A 9,574-nucleotide genomic window follows, 5' to 3' on the forward strand; every position below is an offset into this window, starting at 1 on the left:
TCTCTGCTCTATCTGGGTCATGTGATCCCATCAGGAGGATTATTAGGAATAATTTGAGGGATTTGTGTGTGTGTGTGGGGGGGGGGATAATTCAGTATGTTTGGATCATAATTGATGGAAGATTCCACTTTCATCTTGTAAGACGTGGATTAGAGGACACAGCGGGGACATCTGGACTGAGCTGCCTTATTTCTGAGTCTTATTAGGCTGCGTCCTCTTTATCTGTCTTATCATCTGCAATCTGCAGCAGCTGGACACACGGGACACTCTGTCCACACGGGACACTCTGTCCACTCTGTCCACTCTGTCCACACAGTGTGAAACACAAATCAGCTTCACTATAACTCACAGCATTCACAGACAAACACTTGTCCTTATTTGGACACCTTTTCCCCACAAATACAACATGCTAACGTTATTAGCACAAGCCTATGAAATTTTACATTGTATAAATTAGCCTAGCAGCTAGCAGAGATTTCCCTCGCCTTGTATGAAGTCATAATAAATCACACACAGGACTTCAGTCAGTTTCTGTGGTTAACGTCTTTCATTCAGTTTGATCCTCAGGTCTGTGCTGATTCACTCCAACATAACGTTAGTTCTTTGTTGTGATTGGTGATCAGTCTGATGTCATCAGTCTGATCAGCCTCACCTGTGAGCTCAGCTCGTGGGTGGAGCCTTAAGTACTTCAGTGGTATTTGAATTCAGATGACTGCTGCCTAGCAGCTGAGGAGATGCTTAGAAGATCAAAGGTGTCTGATTTTACATCACTGCTGCAGCAGGAAACAGGAAGTTGCTGCAGTGGCTGAACTACAAGTAAGGGTGCCACGAAGGGACAAAACAGCAGCACGCAATTAGTGCAAAAAATAAAAATAAAGGGTTAAATTTGGACATTAGTTGTATTGTGATTATGGTGTTAACGCTAGTGAAAGCCTTTATCAAAGGGTCGACTGCTTGTTTTTCTTTTTCTGCTTCTGAGAGTTCATTTTATTTTTATATTTTATGTTCAGATGTATTTGTTGTGTTTTTATTTGACATTCTGCATGTTTTTCCTGTTGTTGCAAATGTTGTGTCGGTGGTGACAGAGGGATGGTTTTTGCCAATAAATAAATGTTACACCGAAAGTCAACAGTTTGAATGACTCACTAATAATGTTAATAATGAGTCATCTTTTACATGTATGACAAAATCCTGACTGAGTGAGTCGTAATGTGACCTGATTAAGTGTCTTTATTAAAGGATGATTTAATAACTCATCATTAAAGAAGGGAAAAAGAGAAGTCAGAGAATAAAACACATGGATTATAAGAATATTTAACAGACTGGACGCTGCTGCAGTTTGTCAGATGATTAACAGGAAATCTTCTCCTCAGGCTGAGTAATTGGGGTCATGATGACATTTTATAAAACCATCTAAAAAACCAATAAAGCAGAGTGGACGTGTCCAATCCGCGGCCGCCACCGCCACTGGCAGCAGCAGCAGTCTATTTTTGGAGGCAGAAAACAAACAAGGACAAAAAGGAAAAGAAACGATGATTAATGTTATTGGATTATTTACATTGCCTTCAACATGATTGAGTCGCAGAAATGAAATTAAAATGTGTGCTGAATGGGATTTTCCAGGAAAGTCCTGTAAAAACCACGACGGTAATAAGGAATGACTAATTCTCCCAAAGTCGATTAAACACCATCTCATCCCGCAGGAAAACACAACAAATAAGATGTGGATTAGACGACTGTGGCTACATTAAGAGGCAGATTAAAGTCTTTTTATCCATTATTGTCATGATTATTCAGCGTGTTCTCGTCCTAACGGATTAACTCTGCTGCTTAGGACACAAAACCAGCCATTAGACACAGGGGTGAACCTGCACCACAGTTTGAGCCCCCATTCAGGATTATTCCACAAACTACCACTCTTTCACACAGAATATAACAGCAGTCACAGGTCACTGCTCTGTCCTCAGTCTTAGAGACATCTTCTGTCTGAAGGAGACATATTACACCAATAATTGTAATAAAATATAAAGGATTAGTGGCCCCAGCATGTTTCCCTGAGGGACCTCAACAAATAAAAATTCAGCACCACAATGTGTCTCAGTAACACCAACCACAGGAGGACTGAATTATTTCTTCTTTTAATTTATTTAGTCCATTTAATCTTAATTTTTAAATGTTACAAACAACATGTTTTGCCCACACCTTCACTAGGTCTGCTGTAGTATAATGCTCAGGTGTCCTTAAGGAGGCAGCAGGGAGGACAGTGTGCTGAGTGACTGTGTTTCTTGAATACAAATGAACTTAAAACAAAGGAGCTGCTCATAATAAATAGTGTCAGTCACAGGTTTAGGATGGCAACTTTGGGGATGCAAAATGATGATTAATGATGAATAGATGTCCTCAGTAGTGGAGTATCAGTACTCAGTAGTGGATTACAGATACTCAGTAGCTGAGTACATGTAGTGGTTGTGTGTGTGTGTGACCTCGGCGGAGGATTAGCTGTTTGGACTTCTTTCATTTTTCAATCTATTTTAAACAATGGCTTCAGATTAGCCGTCAGAGTCAGAGTGCATCAAATAAAGAAAACAGCATTAAATTATCCCATTAATATTATTATATTTGTTCCTGCTGCACATTATATAATGAAACAAAGTGGTTTTACTCACTTTATCCCCTCAGACCCCGTCCCACCCCCGTCCATCCCTGTCCCACCCCGTCCAACCAGGAGACATGCTACTAATGAAAATTGGATTGGTCTAATGAAAACCTGCACAGATGAAAGACTGCACGGAGGACGGGGACGTCATGTGTTCATCCTGTCACTGAAGACACAGAGAGGACGGGGACATCATGTGTTCGTCCTGTCACTGAAGACACAGAGAGGACGGGGACGTCATGTGTTAGTCCTGTCACTGAAGACACAGAGAGGACAGGGACGTCATGTGGTCGTCCTGTCACTGAAGACACAGAGAGGACAGGGACGTCATGTGGTCGTCCTGTCACTGAAGACACAGAGAGGACGGGGACGTCATGTGTTAGTCCTGTCACTGAAGACACAGAGAGGACGGGGACGTCATGTGTTCGTCCTGTCACTGAAGACACAGAGAGGACGGGGACGTCATGTGTTAGTCCTGTCACTGAAGACACAGAGAGGACGGGGACGTCATGTGTTAGTCCTGTCACTGAAGACACAGAGAGGACGGGGACGTCATGTGTTCGTCCTGTCACTGAAGACACAGAGAGGACGGGGACGTCATGTGTTAGTCCTGTCACTGAAGACACAGAGAGGACAGGGACATCATATGTTCATCCTGTCACACTGTGATAATGTATCATTAAACCTAGTCTGCAGTGAGGGCTGTGTTCTTGTGTTCTTCCTGTTGTGACTGTTCGGACTGAGAGAACTCCGTCAGCAGTAAATTTTTGTACAAATCAAAATGTAATCATGATAAATATAAACAAACAGTAAAAGTTTAGCTGCGGCAGGTCGAGAGGAGCCACTGAGAAACAAACTGAGAATCACTTCACATCAAACATCCTGAGGCCGTTGAGTGTGTCTGGGTACATACAGTTCATATGATAGCTAATTGATTAAAGTCTCACAAATGGCATTGTCACGTAATGTACTCAGCGTAAAGCTACGTATTTAACATTAATGACAAACGTAAAGTTACGTTCTTTACATAAAGTCACGTGCTTCACATAAAGTCATGTACTTTACGTAAAGTCACGTACTTTACATAAAGTTACGTACTTCACATACAGTCATGTACTTCACATGAAGTTACATACTTTACATAAAGTCACGTACTTCACATAAAGTTACGTACTTTACATAAAATCACGTACTTTACATAAAGTTACGTACTTCACATAAAGTCACGTACTTCACATAAAGTTACGTACTTCACATACAGTCATGTACTTCACATGAAGTTACATACTTTACATAAAGTCACGTGCTTCACATAAAGTCATGTACTTTACGTAAAGTCACGTACTTTACATAAAGTTACGTACTTCACATACAGTCATGTACTTCACATGAAGTTACATACTTTACATAAAGTCACGTACTTCACATAAAGTTACGTACTTTACATAAAGTCACGTACTTTACATAAAGTTACGTACTTCACATAAAGTTACGTACTTCACATGAAGTTACATACTTTACATAAAGTTACGTACTTCACATAAAGTCATGTACTTCACATGAAGTTACATACTTTACATAAAGTCACGTACTTCACATAAAGTTACGTACTTCACATAAAGTCACGTACTTCACAAAAAGTTATGTACTTTACATAAAGTCACGTACTTCACATAAAGTCACGTACTTCACATAAAGTCACGTACTTCACAAAAAGTTACGTACTTTACATAAAGTCACGTACTTCACAAAAAGTTATGTACTTTACATAAAGTCACGTACTTCACATAAAGTCACGTACTTCACATAAAGTCATGTACTTCACATAAAGTCACGTACTTCACATAAAGTTACGTACTTTACATAAAGTCACGTACTTTACATGAAGTCACGTGCTTCACATAAAGTCATGTACTTTACGTAAAGTCACGTACTTTACATAAAGTTACGTACTTCACATAAAGTTACGTACTTTACATAAAGTCACGTACTTTACATAAAGTTACGTACTTCACATGAAGTTACGTACTTCACATGAAGTTACATACTTTACATAAAGTTACGTACTTCACATAAAGTCATGTACTTCACATGAAGTTACATACTTTACATAAAGTCACGTACTTCACATAAAGTTACGTACTTCACATAAAGTCACGTACTTCACAAAAAGTTATGTACTTTACATAAAGTCACGTACTTCACATAAAGTCACGTACTTCACAAAAAGTTACGTACTTTATATAAAGTCACGTACTTCACATAAAGTCACGTACTTCACATAAAGTGTTGGTTGTCATGATGCAAAATGTTAAAATACCTCAAAGTTCACGTAGTTTCACTCAGGACATGAACACCGCTCTTTGTGAACGTGTGTGTGAATAGCATGACTGGATTTAATTGAGTCACAAACAGCAGCAGCATGAGACACTTGTCATGTGAACGTGTGATGGATGAAGATAAAGGTATGGGAGATAAAAACAGAAGCTTTCAATCTGTTGTTTCACTGTGAGACACAAACATTTGCTGCTGCGGCACAAATCCCTCCCACATTATTGTATATACAAAATATATCATACAGCAAATATTATTGCTTCATGAAAACTCTCTGACCTCCATCATCGATCATTAATTTATCTGGTGACCCTTCAGAGGGGCCCGACCCTGAGGTTAGAAACCACTGGACCAAACTGACTGTACTTTAACATGAGCAGGGTTTTAAACAGAGGACTTTGTGATGAAGTATTTTTTACATTGTGCTATGAACACAGAGGACAGAAGACGTGTCCATGTGTCCTCATGTTGTTGAGTGTGAGCTGTGAGGTATAAACTCAGTGTGTTAATGCAGATGTTGCGTGAGTTTAGCATCAGTCCAGATGTTGACAGCTGCAGTTTCTCTTCAATAAGCTCAAAGAAGAGACACAAAGTGATTCATAGAGCAGCACTAAGCTCCCACACTGTGTCTCATATACTTATGTATATATATATATATATGTGTGTGTAAATATATATGTATGGATATATATGTGTGTGTGTGTTTATACATGTATACACTCAGGCTGTTATATTTCTGTCATCCTGTCTGACCCACTGTGAGACGTACAGAGACAACAGCTGACGACGGTTTGATTCAGAAACCTTTGTTCATTTTTAAGATTAAACTTTTAATTGTTTTTTCAGCATTTGAACAAACAAAACAATAAAAATGTACAAACAACATTAAACTTAAAAGAAGTCAGCGTGGGTTTCCTCCAGGTGCTCCGACATGTTCTCCCTGTGTCAGCGTGGGTTTCCTCCAGGTGCTCTGACATGTTCTCCCTGTGTCAGCGTGGGTTTCCTCCAGGTGCTCCGACATGTTCTCCCTGTGTCAGCGTGGGTTTCCTCCAGGTGCTCCGACATGTTCTCCCTGTGTCAGCGTGGGTTTCCTCCAGGTGCTCCGTCATGTTCTCCCCGTGTCAGCGTGGGTTTCCTCCAGGTGCTCTGACATGTTCTCCCTGTGTCAGTGTGGGTTTCCTCCAGGTGCTCTGATATGTTCTCCCCGTGTCAGCGTGGGTTTCCTCCAGGTGCTCTGACATGTTCTCCCCGTGTCAGCGTGGGTTTCCTCCAGGTGCTCTGACATGTTCTCCCCATGTCAGCGTGGGTTTCCTCCAGGTGCTCTGACATGTTCTCCCTGTGTCAGCGTGGGTTTCCTCCAGGTGCTCCCACATGTTCTCCCCGTGTCAGCGTGGGTTTCCTCCAGGTGCTCTGACATGTTCTCCCTGTGTCAGTGTGGGTTTCCTCCAGGTGCTCCCACATGTTCTCCCCGTGTCAGCGTGGGTTTCCTCCAGGTGCTCCGACATGTTCTCCCTGTGTCAGCGTGGGTTTCCTCCAGGTGCTCCCACATGTTCTCCCTGTGTCAGCGTGGGTTTCCTCCAGGTGCTCCGACATGTTCTCCCTGTGTCAGCGTGGGTTTCCTCCAGGTGCTCCGACATGTTCTCCCTGTGTCAGCGTGGGTTTCCTCCAGGTGCTCTGACATGTTCTCCCTGTGTCAGCGTGGGTTTCCTCCAGGTGCTCTGACATGTTCTCCCTATTTCAGCGTGGGTTTCCTCCAGGTGCTCTGACATGTTCTCCCTGTGTCAGCGTGGGTTTCCTCCAGGTGCTCCGACATGTTCTCCCTGTGTCACCGTGGGTTTCCTCCAGGTGCTCCGACATGTTCTCCCTGTGTCACCGTGGGTTTCCTCCAGGTGCTCTGACATGTTCTCCCTGTGTCAGCGTGGGTTTCCTCCAGGTGCTCTGACATGTTCTCCCTGTGTCAGCGTGGGTTTCCTCCAGGTGCTCTGACATGTTCTCCCCGTGTCAGTGTGGGTTTCCTCCAGGTGCTCCCACATGTTCTCCCCGTGTCAGCGTGGGTTTCCTCCAGGTGCTCCGACATGTTCTCCCCGTGTCAGCGTGGGTTTCCTCCAGGTGCTCTGACATGTTCTCCCTGTGTCAGTGTGGGTTTCCTCCAGGTGCTCTGACATGTTCTCCCTGTGTCAGTGTGGGTTTCCTCCAGGTGCTCCGACATGTTCTCCCTGTGTCACCGTGGGTTTCCTCCAGGTGCTCCCACATGTTCTCCCCGTGTCAGTGTGGGTTTCCTCCAGGTGCTCCGACATGTTCTCCCTGTGTCAGCGTGGGTTTCCTCCAGGTGCTCCCACATGTTCTCCCTGTGTCAGCGTGGGTTTCCTCCAGGTGCTCCGACATGTTCTCCCTGTGTCAGCGTGGGTTTCCTCCAGGTGCTCCGACATGTTCTCCCTGTGTCAGCGTGGGTTTCCTCCAGGTGCTCTGACATGTTCTCCCTGTGTCAGCGTGGGTTTCCTCCAGGTGCTCTGACATGTTCTCCCTATTTCAGCGTGGGTTTCCTCCAGGTGCTCTGACATGTTCTCCCTGTGTCAGCGTGGGTTTCCTCCAGGTGCTCCGACATGTTCTCCCTGTGTCACCGTGGGTTTCCTCCAGGTGCTCCGACATGTTCTCCCTGTGTCACCGTGGGTGTCCTCCAGGTGCTCTGACATGTTCTCCCCGTGTCAGTGTGGGTTTCCTCCAGGTGCTCCCACATGTTCTCCCCGTGTCAGCGTGGGTTTCCTCCAGGTGCTCCGACATGTTCTCCCCATGTCAGCGTGGGTTTCCTCCAGGTGCTCTGACATGTTCTCCCTGTGTCAGTGTGGGTTTCCTCCAGGTGCTCTGACATGTTCTCCCTGTGTCAGTGTGGGTTTCCTCCAGGTGCTCCGACATGTTCTCCCTGTGTCACCGTGGGTTTCCTCCAGGTGCTCCCACATGTTCTCCCCGTGTCAGTGTGGGTTTCCTCCAGGTGCTCCGACATGTTCTCCCTGTGTCAGCGTGGATTTCCTCCAGGTGCTCCGACATGTTCTCCCTGTGTCAGTGTGGGTTTCCTCCAGGTGCTCTGACATGTTCTCCCCGTGTCAGTGTGGGTTTCCTCCAGGTGCTCCGACATGTTCTCCCTGTGTCAGCGTGGGTTTCCTCCAGGTGCTCCGACATGTTCTCCCTGTGTCAGTGTGGGTTTCCTCCAGGTGCTCTGACATGTTCTCCCCGTGTCAGCGTGGGTTTCCTCCAGGTGCTCCGACATGTTCTCCCTGTGTCAGCGTGGATTTCCTCCAGGTGCTCTGACATGTTCTACCCGTGTCAGCGTGGGTTTCCTCCAGGTGCTCTGACATGTTCTCCCTGTGTCAGCGTGGGTTTCCTCCAGGTGCTCCGACATGTTCTCCCTGTGTCAGTGTGGGTTTCCTCCAGGTGCTCTGACATGTTCTACCCGTGTCAGCGTGGGTTTCCTCCAGGTGCTCCGACATGTTCTCCCTGTGTCAGCGTGGGTTTCCTCCAGGTGCTCTGACATGTTCTCCCTGTGTCAGTGTGGGTTTCCTCCAGGTGCTCCGACATGTTCTCCCCGTGTCAGCGTGGGTTTCCTCCAGGTGCTCCGACATGTTCTCCCCGTGTCAGCGTGGGTTTCCTCCAGGTGCTCTGACATGTTCTCCCTGTGTCAGTGTGGGTTTCCTCCAGGTGCTCTGACATGTTCTCCCCGTGTCAGCGTGGGTTTCCTCCAGGTGCTCTGACATGTTCTCCCTGTGTCAGCGTGGGTTTCCTCCAGGTGCTCTGACATGTTCTCCCCGTGTCAGCGTGGGTTTCCTCCAGGTGCTCTGACATGTTCTCCCTGTGTCAGTGTGGGTTTCCTCCAGGTGCTCCGACATGTTCTCCCTGTGTCAGCGTGGATTTCCTCCAGGTTCTCCGACATGTTCTCCCCGTGTCAGTGTGTTTGTTGGCGTCCAGAAGGTGTTTCCTGTCTGCCGTCTATCTGATTTCATGTAAAGAAGCATATATACCTCTGTGTTTGTGTGTCAGCCAATCACATGTTGACAGACCATGTTTTATGTCTATGATGTAAGACCGCACTAAAGGTGTTTCTGATATTTTGTCCACCTCACAACAACATAATCATGTCTTAATAAACTCTTGAGACAGTAGCAGCCCGGCTGGTGCAGCTGCTCCATAAAAACTCATCCTATATTAAATATTATTTATTGAATACACTTTATGTTCCAGCAGCTGTGTGTGAGTGAGAGTGAAATCCCCTGAGTTTAATCAGGTCTCTGCAGAGGGACAGAGGACATATTGGAGACATGATGTTTGAAGACAGATTAATATGAAGTCAGATTATATTGTTAGATTACATATTGTTTTACAGCCTTTAATATCAGCCGGGCTGCTGCAGGACGACTGGAGAATCAAATCAAAGCTCCACTTTTACATCATCTCATGTCTCTGTGGGGTCAAACCACACAACGGATTCTGGGAGAAAGGTAACAGGAAGTGACTCAGTGAGGAACAGTCATCACTTCACCAGAAGATCAGTTTGATAAACCAGGAAACACCACAGTGACAAAACTCACTGCT

Source organism: Epinephelus lanceolatus, chromosome 17 (genome assembly GCF_041903045.1).
Source record: "Epinephelus lanceolatus isolate andai-2023 chromosome 17, ASM4190304v1, whole genome shotgun sequence".
Taxonomy (NCBI): domain Eukaryota; kingdom Metazoa; phylum Chordata; class Actinopteri; order Perciformes; family Serranidae; genus Epinephelus; species Epinephelus lanceolatus.